At 38.6% G+C, this 15410-nt stretch overlaps 1 protein-coding gene across 3 annotated transcripts in view; it reads left to right on the top strand.

Annotated features, from left to right (window-relative positions):
* The window catches only part of GRXCR1 (glutaredoxin and cysteine rich domain containing 1), a 315239-nt gene that overhangs the window by 1735 nt on the left and 298094 nt on the right, over positions 1-15410 (top strand). Inside the window, exon 3 of one of the 3 annotated variants that reach the window (XR_003968456.1) lies at positions 4901-4940. The exons of 1 other annotated variant lie outside the window; for it this stretch is intronic. The gene's annotated coding sequence lies outside the window, so the exon portion shown is untranslated. Of the gene's footprint in view, positions 1-321; positions 344-4900; positions 4941-15410 lie in introns of those variants that run through there. One more of the 3 variants, XR_003968457.1, reaches the window with a different exon arrangement.

Genomic DNA, 15410 nt, shown 5'->3' with positions numbered 1-15410 from the left:
GTGTGTCCCATTACCAACCCATCAGGAAAGTTGACAACATATGCGATTCATATAGGAAATGACCACTGTCTTTCATACAGAGACGATCATTGCATGGTACAGTCTAGCTTACTGTGTGTCCTTTTCCCAGATCATTCTATCACTCTCCATAATGGTGATAGTATGCCAATCAACTCATTTCTGAAAAACCACTCATTCCTGATGGCTAGAAACCACACACATTTGTATTGGGGCAGAAACCTGACTGAAGTAGAATATTGCACTAATCTGCATCTGCTTGATTTCAATTTTTTCTTTAACGTTTATTTATTTTTGAGACAGAGAGAGACAGAGCATGAACGGGGGAGGGTCAGAGAGAGGGAGACACAGAATGTGAAACAGGCTCCAGGCTCTGAGCTGTCAGCACAGAGCCCGATGCGGGGCTCGAACTCACGGACCGCGAGATCATGACCTGAGCCGAAGTCGGACGCTTAACCGACTGAGCCACCCAGGCGCCCCTGCATCTGCTTGATTTCAAAGCCCTCTCAGATAGTCTCATCTTCCATTGTTGTGTGAAGTACAATGTGCCAGCCTCTGGCAGGGAACTCTGATTCTGGCAACATGACCTTGTCACAGAACCTGTGGTACAATTCAGATGTCAGCAAGATCATTTTAAAACTTTCAGGTTCTATGACCACGCTACTGGTGGATTTAGGAGGGAGAGGGTTATTCAAGGACAGCTTCTCTAAGGACCAGGTTTTATCATCCTCCACAAGATATGTATCGAATGCATAAAATGTGTGAGGCACCAAGCCAGAGTGCTAGGTGACAAAGACACATAATGCACATGTGAAAGCTAACCAAGCAATATGACAAAATGGCTGACACTTAAAGTCCAATAGACTATAGACATTGAGAGAAGGAGAGAGTCCAAGAGCTGAGGTGATCAACATGATTGAACTAGGTCTTAAAGTCAGAGTTAAGGATGTAGAAGTGGAAAGGAGACATCATTTCAGGTAGGGATGCTTGACATGTAGTAAATACTCAATAGTGATTGTTTAGTGAATGTTTAAGGTAACTGGAATGATAGAAAAGCATATATCCTTGGGAGGAACAGAGAGATCAATTTGACTACAACAAAGCTTCTCCTCAGGAATCTGTACACCTTAAATGGATGAATTGTTATGTTATATGAATGATAACTTAATAAAGATGTTAAAAAAAATATCTCCAAAGTTGTCAGCCAAAAATTATCAAGGCCAGAAAGTCAAAAAGAGATGTCAGAGGATATTCCTACCTTAGTGGGTTTTCACTTACCTGATATTGCCTGGGTCTTTTGTTGTTTGGGGCCACCAAGGGTTAAGAATTTGGTCTTCTTTGGGAGGAACTCATAGTCATATAGGTGCTCACTAATATACTGATTTATAATAAAGCCTGATGTGTTTTGTGAACTTATGGCCCAAAGGTAGAGACATGCCTGAGAACCCTGCATCTGATTAGGACTGAGGTGTGGAAAGTTGATTTCCACACTCCTATAAAATACAGACACTGAATAGTGCTGGCCACCAAATTCTATATTCTTTTGCAGGTGCATAAAATAATTGGGTAAATTAATCTTAAATTGTAGATAATTACAATTATCTTTTAGTTTAAAATTGAGTTATGACAAAATTCTATCAGATTGCAAATCTGCCTGGTTATTTCAAGGAAAGATGCTTGTTACCTTTGGTATATAGTTACTATTATATTGATTCAACAGATAGTATAAGGTTAAGATAATATATTATTAGATTTGTAAGGCACGTTCCCAAAGTCTTCCCATCTTGATTGCTCTCTTTGTGTCACCATCCCTTAACATGCATACCCCTCCAACAAACCAGCACATTCTTTAGGCTCTGTTTCTAAAATATATCTTAATTCTACCCACTTCTCTTCATCTTTGCCACTCTTGTACAAGTCACCATGATCTCTCACCTGTAAAAGCCTCCTTACTCATCTGTCTGCTTTTATTTTTGTCACGCATTCATCTTCTAGAAGCCATGGTTATTATTTTAAAGCACAAATCAGTTTGTGTTATTTCTTAAGAGTCTTCAGTGGCTTGCCAGAGCACTTGGAATGAAACTCAGACCCTTTATGATTTTCTCCTTACCTGCCTCTCAGACTCCTCTCCTTCTGCTTCCTCATTCAGTCATTGGAGTCAGATGATTCCAGCCCACCCAGCTTAGATTTCCCCACTTCCCCTCCAGTGCCAGCCCCCACCACGTTGCCTTATTCTGTCTTTCTCATAGCACTTATCTCTATCTGAAGTTTTCTTATTTGCTTACCTGTTTAGGAGAAATAGGTCTTGCTACATTTCTCTCATTCCAATTTGTGTCTGTCATATAGCACAGTATCAATACATATTTGTAGAATGAATGGATGAGCTTAAAATTGTGTGCACTGTGATTGATCTGGTTCCTTAAGATTCGATACTGGAAATAGGTAGAAGAATGGGTAGCATGCTATTTAAAGATACAAGAGGTTGTGCCCTTCATAAACATATATACTGGAGTATATTACTTTGTCAGAGTCATTTACGTGAAATAATTTAGAGCATATTTATTGTGAAGTACTTGATAATGAAAAAATCTTGTGAATACCATATTGGCTTTTGTCAGAATTAAGTGATGAAATTTTAAAAACGAACCAGTTTCAACTAAAAGCTCCAACTCTGTTGTCATTGAATAATTCAGGCACTTACTGTTACTCATAGTGATAAGATCAATACTTTTCTCTCAAGCCTGTGATTCATTTCTCATGACTGTATCATCATTCTCTTTTCAAACACCTTGGCAAGTTTTTAATTCAGAATTATAATGTCTTTATTATAATGTCTTTAAACATTATTATCTTCCTCATATACTGGGAATTCCCAACAAAAAGTACAATGATTTTTTTCTTCACTCTAATTGAAAATACTCTACTCCTGTTTAAATGAAACTAGAGTTTTAAAATGTGGCTTGGTATTATAAGAAAGAACTTTTAATAGAAATTTTAAAAACTAAAAAAAAAAATAAGAAAATTTAAAAACTATCATCCATTATATTTAAAATAGCATTAAGTTCACATACAATCATTTAGGAAAAGAATTTTCCAAATATTTTACTGAGAAAGTAAATGAACATTCAAGGGAAAACAATCCTGTTGAGAACTTAAATTCATATTTCTTATTTGAAACTGGTAAGGAACTAATTAAAAACAATCCTACTGTTGAGAACTTAAATTCATACTTCTTATTTGAAACTGGTAAGAGACTAATTAAATGGTAAGATTTTTACTTCAAAAGTCTCTTTCCTATCAAAGCCAGGAATTGAAAATTAATACTCTTAATGCTTCCCCCCAACCCCATTACATTCTAGTAATGCTGATCCTTTGTAAAATGTTATTGTAAAATACCCCATGAACTTCATGGGTAATACATTTAGCATATCATGTTATAGATTTTGACATTTTAAAAAAGCAGCTTTATTGAGGTATAATTGACATAAGCTTCATATGTTTAAAGTGTAGAACTTGACAAGGTTGGACATATATGCACCCGTGAAGCCATCACTGCATTCAAGATAACATATCTATTAATTTCAAAAGTTTCCTTCTGCCCCTTGGTGTGGTTGTTATGTATAACTAGAGATGCTTTTTCTCCACTTTATTGAGTGCCTACCATGTTCTAGATACTGAGCTGAGTATTGGAGATTGAGTAGTCAGCTAAAACAAATAAGTTTCAGGCCCTTATAGAACTTATGACATTAGTCAAATAATTATGTAAACAAATATAAATATGTATCATACTCTAAGGAAATGTAGTCTACACCTGTATATATTGAGTGTATTACAAAGCATTTCTAGGTTTTCACATTGTATCTAGAACTCTTCAAATTTGTTTATATGTGGCTTTGTTATAGATCTAAAAAAGGTATATTAACAGTTTGTTTCTACTGGATGTGATGGCTTTTATCTTGAAAAACGTGTGATATTTTTTATATGGAAAGGATAACCACTAAAAGCAAGAACTTTTATTATAATCTATTTCCTTGATGTTGCCCAGAAAGCCAATATTGGAAATAAAAAGAAACACCCAAGAAAATCTCTTTTTTTTCTTGCCATGTCAATTAGGTGCTGTTTCAGGGAGGAAAGATGACAATACTGAGGAAAAAACTATTGAAAGAGATGAAAATCTCAGAACTTTTTTTGAACAGTTGAGTATAACAGTAAATGAGATAAATATAATTATAAATACAGTTTTGTAACTCCATGACTTTTAATTTAGAAGGAATGCCAGGCTTAAAAAAATGATTTCCTGATTAACTGAAATAAGCCATAACTTTCAACTATGAAATAATTGCCAGTTGTGTTTTGGCCTCTTGGATGATGTAGCCTCTGCTCAGGTTCATAATTCACTGCAGTGTTTAGCAGATTTATTGGAAAATAACAATGTTTTTTTTCCTCCCTCTGACCCTAAAAAATCGGAAACAACATCTGCTGGAAAGAGGAATTATTTATCACCGTAGTTTCTTGGCAACTTTGAACTCTAAGGAAATCTACCAAATGGGGAAAGAGAATCAATCCAGGATTACATTTTAGTCATCCCCCAAAGAAAAGAAGGTAGGGGAACACTATAAAGAAAGGATGTAAAGGAAGTGAAGTCACTGCAGGTTCAAGGTTTGTGGAGCTAGAGACACTGGAGGTGAGAGCACAGTGAGCAAGTGCTAAGTAGGAGAGCAGACGCTCGGACTTTTGTATAGATGGGCTTCCCTATGCCAGACTTTAAATGTGGGCCCCTCTTCCCTGCCTTTTTCTCTTGTCTATTTTTTTTCCCCATTTGGTTTGTACTCTTTTTTTTTTTAAATTTTTTTTTTTTAACATTTATTTATTTTTGAGACAGAGAGAGACAGAGCATGAACGGGAGAGGGGCAGAGAGAGAGGGAGACACAGAATCGGAAGCAGGCTCCAGGCTCTGAGCCGTCAGCCCAGAGCCCGACGTGGGGCTCGAACTCATGGACCGCGAGATCGTGACCTGAGCTGAAGTCGGACGCTTAACCGACTGAGCCACCCAGGCGCCCCTGGTTTGTACTCTTAAAACTGACCTCAGCCTGTTAAATTGGAACCTCTTTCCTCCTATTCCTGCATCCATGCTATTCTGACTCCCGCTTGATGCTCATGCTTTCAGAAGTCATATACTGTCTAACTGAGGCAGCTGCAGTCTGTGGCCTGCGTCACCCCTCAGTTTCCAGTGCCCACTGGCTTCATCTTATACCTCCTTCTGGCTCCTGTTGGCTTCTGACTTGTTCTTGATCTACAAAGTGCAGGAGGCAAAGGGAAACCCGTAGTTTGGGAAATACTGAGAGATAAATTTGAATAAATGCACAGGAACCAAATTAGGGAGGACCATGGAAACCAGCAAAAGTGATGGACTGTATGCACAGAATGAAATGAGAGGCAGTGTGGGGTCTGGACACAGAATAAAATTGGGCTTTAAAAAGATCCTTGTGATAACAGAATGAGGAGCATGAATTAGAAGCAGAGACTCCCAGTTGGAAATGACAAAGATCTGTTCAATTAGCAGAGAAAAAGGTGATTTTTATTTTTATTTATTTTATTTATTTTCTTAAGTTTATTTGAAAGGGAGGGAGAGCCAGAGATTGAGAGAACATGAGTGGGGAAGGAGAAGAGAGAGGGGGAGAGAATCCCAAGCAGGCTCCATGCTCACAGTGTGTAGCCTGATGTGGGCTTGAATTCACAAATCCCGAGGTCATGACCTGAGCTGGAATCAAGAGTCAGATGCTTAACTCACTGAGCTACCCACACACATGGAATAGGTGGTTTTTGAAAAAAATGAACTTGAACATAACATGAGGAATTTTTAGTAATACTTATGGGGCTATGGAGAATAAAGGACATGTTAATCTGAAAAATACAGATAATTTTCTCTGTATAGTATAGATATAACTATAGACATAGATAATGGCTGTATTTGAACTTTTTAGATGTTGAGTCGATTTCCTATTGAATCAATTTATGACATTCAAAGAGGGGAGATTGCCTTTGCTACTTGCTTTGAAACGTTACGTATGTTATATTTGAACATATGCTTAATTAATGGAAGTGTTTGATTTATCTTTTAAAGCTACTATACATTTCAGTAGCCCAGAGAAAATGTATGATTAATCTAAAAACCTCATTGGTATCAACACTGATGTAATGAAAATCACTGGACCCAAAAGACCTGGTTTGCATCTCAGTTCTGGCCCTTTCTAGTGGCTTGATTTGGGGAATGCCATTAAAAACCTTTCTGAACTTCAGATTTGCCTAGTGGGTTACATGGAGGCTTTGCAATCAAACAGCTAGATTCATATTCACATTCTGTCTCTTACCAGGTTACCTAATTTCTCTCTGCCTCAGTTTCCTCATCTGTAAAATGGAAAATAATTATAATGTCGATTTTATAGGAATATTGTGAGAAATACATGAGGTAATTTATTACAATGTAGTAGACAAATTTTAGTTAATAAATTTGTTAGTTAATAAATTATTACCATTTAATTAACCCAACATCTCTTTCTACTCCGAGTGACAGAAAATGAAATGATTTTAGGTATTAGAGGCATATTCCTAACGCCTTCTTTTTTTGTATAGTCAAATAACACAAGTTTACTTAATTTATCACTTGTATGACAAATAGCACAAATGTTGGATATATAATTTTAATGCAGGATTCTATTTATTGATTTTTCAGAGACTTGTTGGAGGAATACTCATTAGTAGTATTTATTAAGATGCCAGGGGTGCCTGGGTGGCTCAGTCAGTTAAGCACCGGACTTCAGCTCAGGTCATGATCTCACGGTTCGTGGGTTCAAGCCCTGCATTGGGCTCTGTGCTGACAGCTCAGAGCCTGGAGCCTGCTTCAGATTCTGTGTCTCCCTTTCTCTCTCTCTCTGCCCCTCCCCCCCCTAAAATAAATAAACATTAAATTTTTTTAAAAAAGATGTTAAAAAATATGCCTCTATATGTCACTTAGAATAAGATTCAGTTGCCCATAATATTATGAAAACCCCAAAATAACAGTGGTTTATACAAAGTTGAAGTTTATTTCTTTGTCATATGAAAGAAGTCTGAAGATAGGCTCTATACTGTCATCAGAGGTCCAGGGTCTCCCCTTTCTGCTCTGCCATGTTTACAAGTGGTTTCCATCCTCAAGGTCACCTCTGGTTCCTGTCTGGCTTCTGTTGTGCCAGCCAGAACATCCACATTGAAGATGGGGAAAGGAATATGGATAAAAAGGGATCCCAGCATACTTTAAGCATCTGTTACTGAAATCTTACCTAAAAGTTATGCTCGTATCTTACTGGCTAGAACTCAGTCACATGGCCACAGCTGAAAAGGAGCCTGGTAAATTTAGTTTTTTATTCATCTGGCAATGTACCTGGATAAAACATGGGGTTCTGAGGAAGAAGAGAGTGGATTTGAGAGTAGGCAACCTACATTCTCTGCTATACTTTCAGTTAAATCTCAGAAATCATTCTCAAGGTTGCATTATTAAAATTTTGGAGTTCTTCATGGACATTGTAGTGGAACTATGTTTTGGTCAAATAGTGTTTTAAATATGTATAAGAAAAAAAAGATTTTGCTTCTTTTTAGAAACAGGCTTGATTAAACAGGTTTGTAACTGCTGAGGCTTAGCCCCAAATTTATTAAATGCTAATTGAAAATAATATTGAATTGAGGACAGTTGAAAATAGAGAGGGAAATTAATTTAATGAGGTAGTAACTTAGTTGTTAAGGTGACTTCCTGGTTAAAAACAAATAGAATCTTAGAGATGAAAAAGAGATGGGGCAATGGATGACGTAGAAACACAGAAAGATCTTCTATTTCAGCTTTTCCCCCTTCTGTTCACATCAGAAAACAGAAAGATCAGAGAATTCGAGGTGTGAAGAGAGACAATATATAATGGCATTTGGGGAACATAAGTCTGTCAGCTGTACACAGATTGTGCTTTGTGGGAAAAGGCCCAGACCTTGCTAGGAAGCTATTGGGGCCCTGTTGTCCATGGGGGTTTTCTGTGTTCTTGACAATGGCTTTTGGATCCTGAAAGGACTATCTGAAGCAAACTTTATTTTCTAAAAATTAGTATTTAATGTACTAAATACATATGTTAAAAAATAGAGTTCTTTTTTAAGCTTTAAAATTCAACTTGATCGGGGCACTTGGTGGCTCAGTCGGTTAAGCATCCTACTCTTGATTTCAGCTCATGTCATGATCTACGGTTTGTGGGTTTGAGCCCCACGTCCGGCTCTGTGCTGACAGTGTGGAGTCAGCTTGGGACTCTCTGTCTCCCTCTCTTTTGGCCCCTCCCTTGCTCTCTCTCTCTCTCTCTCTCTCTCTCTCCTTCCCTCTCAAAATAGATAAACTTAAAAAAATACAATTCAACTTGATCATTTTATTCTATTTAAAAATCTAGCAGATTTTAAGAATTACTTTTGAGGACATGGTTGATTAATGTTTGATTCCATTCATAAACTAAAATGACTTTAAGCATTTTAAACTACACTTATGAAGTTGAATTTTGTTTTCTTTTTAAGTCCTTCAGTCATCTGTAGGCTTTCAAGTGTTGAAGTAACAATTATAATAAGATAAATTTAACTTATGAAAATAAGTCTTAGGCTTTCTCAAATTTTCAAATAACTGATGGATTTCAGCATAAAATCTTTGGTATAAATCAATTTTCCTGTCCCATCAAATTAATTTGGAATCATAACATGACATATTTTTGTAGTAGGTCCAATTCTCTGGATTATTATTTCTAAACTTTACTAAAAGATATTAGTACTTATAGGTTTGATGTACTTAGTCATATATAGACTTAGTTCTCCAAGTTTAAAGCTACTAATTCTCTTGGAAACAATTATGCCATCCAAACAATTTTACGGTTAGCATTCCAAGTACTTCTGGAGGTCACACTTTAAATTAGCTGAGGCTGAATATTAACCAGAGATATCAACTGAGACATCTGAGCTCTGGAACTACGGATACCCTTGAAATTTGTTTTGTATCTTTGGCTGTCGATGGGCCTCAGTCCTCAAGATTCAAGTCCCCATTACCTCACATTTCTCCTCACATTCAGAAGTTATATTTGATCCATTTGATTGGCTTCCGCTAATCTATTACTGTATTATTTTACTTCAAATTATTTTCAAATTTTTTCCTGCTAGTACTAATATGTACAGTTCTTTTCATGACATTGGATTGAGTTTTATTTATCTTCCAAGAGTTTTAATAATTGGCTTCTTTTAGTTTTAAGGTCTAAGCTTATAGTCAAGGGACCCTGAACTAGGGTGGTGGCAATTGGAATGGGAACAAAGGGAGAAATGGAGAGGTGTCACGAGAGGAGAATAGAGAGTAGATGTTAGGATGAGGAATGGATTTGTAGAAGAGGAAACATCGAAGAAAGATCCTTGAGGTAAGTTGGAGATTGGCAGTTCCAAACTCTCAGTCCATATCTACTCCCCCTACAAATCCCTGCAGTTGGTGATATGCTCTCCTACTGACCCCTATGAGAACACACAACCTGGAGTATTTATCCAGACTAAGGTATAGAAAATCTGTAATTCCAGAGTTTCTTCTGGGTCTTCTGGTAGCTATAATTTGGCAAGCAAGGACAGATAACTGTTGTTTGAAATGATGGATTTTTCTTCCTCACCAATAGGCTCTTCCCTATGTTTTAGAAAGTGGAGGCTGAATATGAGAGTAGAAGTTGGAATGTACATTTATAATGACAAGTGCTGTCTTCTTACTGAAAGAGGGACTGCGTGAAGATTATTCAATGTTTAGGGAACTCTCTCTTCTTTAGTATGAACCTATTCTGTATGGTCTCAGAAAATCACTCTTAGGGGGTGTGTGTGGTAGAAAAAGAGAGATGTACAAGTTCAGTATAATTTTTATTTTTTAATTGATCATGGAGAATGAGGAGGCATGTTGTTGTCTCACACCGATGGAAGGATGTCCTATCAGGCAGGTCCTTAAAGTACCACTATTCATCCATCTACAGTCCTCACTGTTTATTTCATTCTAGACTGAGTTATTCAGTATTTGGAAAGTAGGCTATCGAGTCCACTGTATTCCACTGGTTTCAGGAGAATGGGGATTTTCTTAAGTAGAAATGGAAGTTAGCACTGAAGGTTTAAACATTTGGGGGAGAGGGGCGCCTGGGTGGCTCAGTCGGTTAAGTGTCCAACTTTGGCTCAGGTCATGATCTCATGGTTTGTGAATTCGAGCTCTGCATCAGGCTCTGTGCTGACAGCTCAGAGCCTGGAGCCTGCTTCGGATTCTGTGTCTTCCTCTCTCTCTGTCCCTCACCCACTTGTGCTCTCTCTCTTTCAAAAATAAATAAACATTAAAAAAAAAGCATTTGGGGGAGAAAGGAAGAAGGGGTAGTGAGACAGGTAAGCAAGTCTAGAAACTACAGTATTCCTTCAAAGAGATTCCCTGTGAATGGATTCAGCTACCTTTTTTCCTTTCCCATTGGACTATGGAAGCATATTTATCTTAATGTTTTATGTTACAAATTTTCAACAGAATTTTGACATGTTTCAGATTTACAGAAAGTTGCTAAATGTAACAAAGAATATTTTACTATTTTTGCTTTATCCTTCTCTGTTGTTTTTCTGAAAAGTTTGAGAGTAATTTCCTGACATGATACCCCTTACTCCTAAGTAATTCAATGTGTGGTTTCCTCAAGTAAGTGCATTCTTTTACATAGCCACAACACAATGATTAAAATCAGGAATTTAATGTTAAAATGATACTTGTCTCTAATCCCCAGACCTTACTCAGATTTTGACATCTGTTCCAACAATGTTCTCCAGAAAGTGTGTTGCATTCAGTTGTCATGTTCCTTCTGTCTTCTGTAATCTGGACCAGTTCTTCAGTCTTTCTTTGTATTTCATCACCTTGACACTTCTGGGGAGTGCAGGACAGTTGTTCTGTACTATCTCTTTCAGTCTGGGTTTGTTTGATATCTCCTTGTGGTTTGGGCAGGATTACTGAGGAAGTAAGGCTGTGTTCTTAGTGCACCCTATCAGGAGGCACACGATGTAGACGCTTCAGTACTATCGATGTTAACCTTGATCACCTGGTTAAGGTTGTAACTACCAGGCTGTTACTACTTGTCCTCTTGTAATTAGCAGTATCTGTGCAGGAGACTGGTTTTACATTTTTAAAACATTTTTTAATACATTGTACAGTTTAATTCTACTCTCCATATTTGGAAAGGAAGTTTTGTTTCTTTTTCATTTTTCCCATATATGCTCTTTGCTTGTCCATTCTCCGCTGTGCCACTGGTACCCACCCCTTACATCTCTGCCCTGGGTCTGTTCACACGGCCTCAGTGGAGTATTGAGGGGTGGGAGGGAGAGCCCACAATTCCCATCACTCCCCCCATCTCTTCAATTCCCAAGACACAACTGTAAAAAATGACAGGAACATTTGGGAGTTTTTTGAAAGGGAGTACATGAAATGGAAAATAAAAGGATATTTGATGTACTTTTCTCACTCTGTGACATTTCTGAAAGCTTTCCCTGCTGAGTAGTTTTCTGAACACCTTTCTTACAAGAGACACTGAGCCAATTTGTTCTGTAGACCTTACGTACCCCTCCTCTTCTGTTATGTGGGAAGCTTAGTTCCTACATGAGATCAAACTCACTGAACTTAAAAAGTACTACAATCACACCAAAAAATTAATATGTTAATATTATTACACATCTAGTAAAAGCTCAGAATTCCTTCTCATTTAGCAACTCTTTGTAGACAAATTAAATATAAAGCTAGAGGAAACGTTCTCATTATAGAAAAACTCAGCATAATGAACAGTCAGGGTGAAAGGGAAGAATTTACTCTGACCTATAAGATATCTTGTTGCTTCTGGTTTTTCTTTACAGGTTAGTGGGAAATTTATAGGGTAAAACATGGGTATTTCAATGTCTGTTTCTATAACACGTGAGATAACATGTTCAGGGAATGTGCGTGTGAGAAATGAGATACCACTTTCAATGAGAGGTAATCAAAAGAGTTGCATGCTTACTGAAATTTCCATTCTGCCAAAAACCTGCTCCAATGAATATTTCATTCTAATTTTTTTTTTTCAACGTTTTATTTATTTTTGGGACAGAGAGAGACAGAGCATGAACGGGGGAGGGGCAGAGAGAGAGGGAGACACAGAATCGGAAACAGGCTCCAGGCTCCGAGCCATCAGCCCAGAGCCTGACGCGGGGCTCGAACTCACAGACCGCGAGATCGTGACCTGGCTGAAGTCGGACGCTTAACCGACTGCGCCACCCAGGCGCCCCTGAATATTTCATTCTAAATAGGAAGAGGAAAAGCTAATCTCACATTCTCTCAATTTCATTTTAGATTGTTTTCTGGCATTGGGAAATAAATAGGGAGACTTTTGTTTTTGCTTTTGTTTTTTCTTATCACAACACAGGGTGTCTTGGAACTACTGACAGTTGAGAGCGTTGAAACAATGAGTGAATTATTTGGATTGGTTACCTTGAAGAAGCCTCAAGGATTTGGCAGGCATTCAAAAGCCGGAGATTGAACGAGTTAAGGATAAAATTGATCTGCCTTGCAGCTTTCTGCCCAAAAGACTGCCTGGTTTTGTTGCAGCTTTGGAGTCTAATCTGTCTTGTCTAGAACCCTGAGAAGTTTTGAAAGCCCCGACGAACACCCAGTAAAATCTACCAAGCAAGGTCCAGGAACCTGCCTCCTTCACCGAGACACAGGCATCTAGGCACCTTGCTCAGGCATAGACAGCGCATCTTGGAGCAATCAGCCTGTTCCCCTTGAGCTCTGTTCTCTTATTTCCTCAGTACATGCAACTGTCTGAGCTTCTGACTCAGACACAGCAGAGATACTGTTGCTGCCGGAGGGTAATAGTTTGTTGTGTTATCCTGGAATGCCCTTGCACTGAGAAAATTAGCAGCTGGAGAGCTGCAATGAATTTTCCCACTGTACATTTCTCCCTAGCTCTTCCTGCCTCTGATTCTTCCTGCCATTTTAGAGGGAAGAGCCATCCCACTTCTCAGGCTTCCAGCTTGCCCATGGAATCAGTTGGGTACATTTAATGCACACAGAGGAAATGCTTATAGAACAGGTAGCAATTGTTTTTCTGATCCCTCAGAGAATGGGATATTCCATGTAAGTGTATTTTCTAGACAACTGAATGAAACTTCTGCCTTAAACATCAAAGTCTATTTTTAACTGTGAGAAGCAGTGTAGCATAATGATTAAGCACATAGACTCTGAGGCAGATTATCTGTAAATAAATCCTGACTCCACCACCTTCTAGCTTTGGAACTTTTCGTCCTCTACGTAACCTCTCTTAGCTCAGTTTCCTCATCTGTAAAGTGGGGGTGAAAGTAGAGTTATTGTGAGAATTAAATAGGATTAGATGAATTAAAATATGTAAAGTATGTAAAACAGTGTTAAGTATGTTGAGTCCCAGAAGTTATTATTAATTCAACTATTCATATGCAAATCTTGCTACAAAATTGTACCCACCTTCTTTTTTTATTTTATAAAACACATTGAACATTGAGTGCTTGGTGCCTTCATACCCAGAGAAATAATAGTCATGCCTTCAGCCCCTGCTATGATGACGCTAATGGTGAAAGATAGCTAATATTGTTTATTGAGCAGGTTTCGTGAATGTTATTGGAAATCCCTATGGTACACCTCTAAGATACGTACACTTATAAATAGGCTGAGAGGATTTACGTGCTTTCCCAATTTCACACCACGAGAAGTAAAGATTTGAGATGCAGATCCAGAGGCTGTGGGTTGGGAGCTGGTGCTCTTGGTCACCTCACCCCACTTTCTGGTGGCTGGGCTTTCTTGTCACCACACCAGTGGTTCTCGGACCTGAGCATGCATTAGAGCTCCTGGCGGCCTTGTGAGAGCACTTGCTGGATGGCCGGCCTCCTACCCCAGAGGTTCAGATTCAGTAGTTCTGGCATGGAGCCCGGCACTGGGGTGCTAGCTTGCTTGGTGCCATGGATGCTGCTGGTCCAGATTACCCTTTGAAAACTGCTATCCTGCACCCAATGACTCCATACTATTTCTAATTCCAACTTTTTTTTTTATTGCCCCATTACTGTTAACGGCACTTGAAGCTATCTCTGTTCTTTTGCTCTCAAACCCTATTATACATACGTTCAGCTGTTTTAAAACCCTCTGCAGCTTACCTCCTGTGGTATTGAATGTGTGCATTTTATGGCAGCAGTTGCCGCTGAGAGGTTCCTACACTTGCAGCTCAGCTCCTTGGAGCATTTGGTTCATTAACTCTGCGAGGAGCTTCACTTACTTCTTTGCATAGTGCTTCCTTTTATTTATTTATTTATTTATTTATTTATTTATTTATTTATTTATTTTTTCAACGTTTTTATTTATTTTTGGGACAGAGAGAGACAGAGCATGAACGGGGGAGGGGCAGAGAGAGAGGGAGACACAGAATCGGAAGCAGGCTCCAGGTTCTGAGCCATCAGCCCAGAGCCCGACGCGGGGCTCGAACTCACGGACCGCGAGATCGTGACCTGGCTGAAGTCGGACGCTTAACCGACTGCGCCACCCAGGCGCCCCTGCTTCCTTTTATTTAAATGTGGGAAAAGTGTTGAGTAACTAAGCGTAATAGATTTAAAATGCCCATCACATGCCACTTTTCTCTCCTCAATGTTGAAGCCTTCACACCCATTGGAGGTTATTCTCTGATATCGCATAGTACAACCTAGCACACCAATGACTTGGGTTTTTAGCCTCCTCAACTCGGGAGTCTAGCTCCAGGACCCAGTGTTTTTGTGTCTGTCGTTTTGTTTTATATCTGTTTCTTTGAGTCTAGTTTTATCTTTTATCCGTAGAGTTTTAAAATCCCCTGTAAGTCATGGAATGGTCACAGAATTAGGTCTAGCAAGATTTTGTTCTGAGTAGAACTTTTTTTTTAGGATGACAGAGTAGATCCTTGATGCCTGAGATGCCTCTCCTTGGCTTAACAGTGTAAGAGGCAGGAAGCTCACAATTCTGGCCTCCTCCAAAGTGATGGGTTCCTTCTCTGTTCAAGTCTAGATAGCTTTGGGTGCGCTTCTGTGAGAAATTGAGTCACACCTGGGAGCAATCTGACTCACTTGTTCCTTTGGTCTCATGTGTATCTTTTGCATTGCTTTTTTTGCTGTTTATAAACTGAAGTAAACTCAACCTTAACCATGGACCAAGTCATCATTCTAGACCACACTTTGTGGTCTGGCTAATTTACAATCCCTCACATTGCTTTCATATTACAACCTCATATTTTAATTTCTATATATCTAAATACGTTTAACATAGGCCCCTTCTATGTTACTCTATGGCC

The sequence above is a fragment of the Lynx canadensis genome, chromosome B1 (genome assembly GCF_007474595.2).
Source record: "Lynx canadensis isolate LIC74 chromosome B1, mLynCan4.pri.v2, whole genome shotgun sequence".
Lineage (NCBI taxonomy): Eukaryota > Metazoa > Chordata > Mammalia > Carnivora > Felidae > Lynx > Lynx canadensis.
This window is presented reverse-complemented; position numbering and strand designations above follow the sequence as displayed.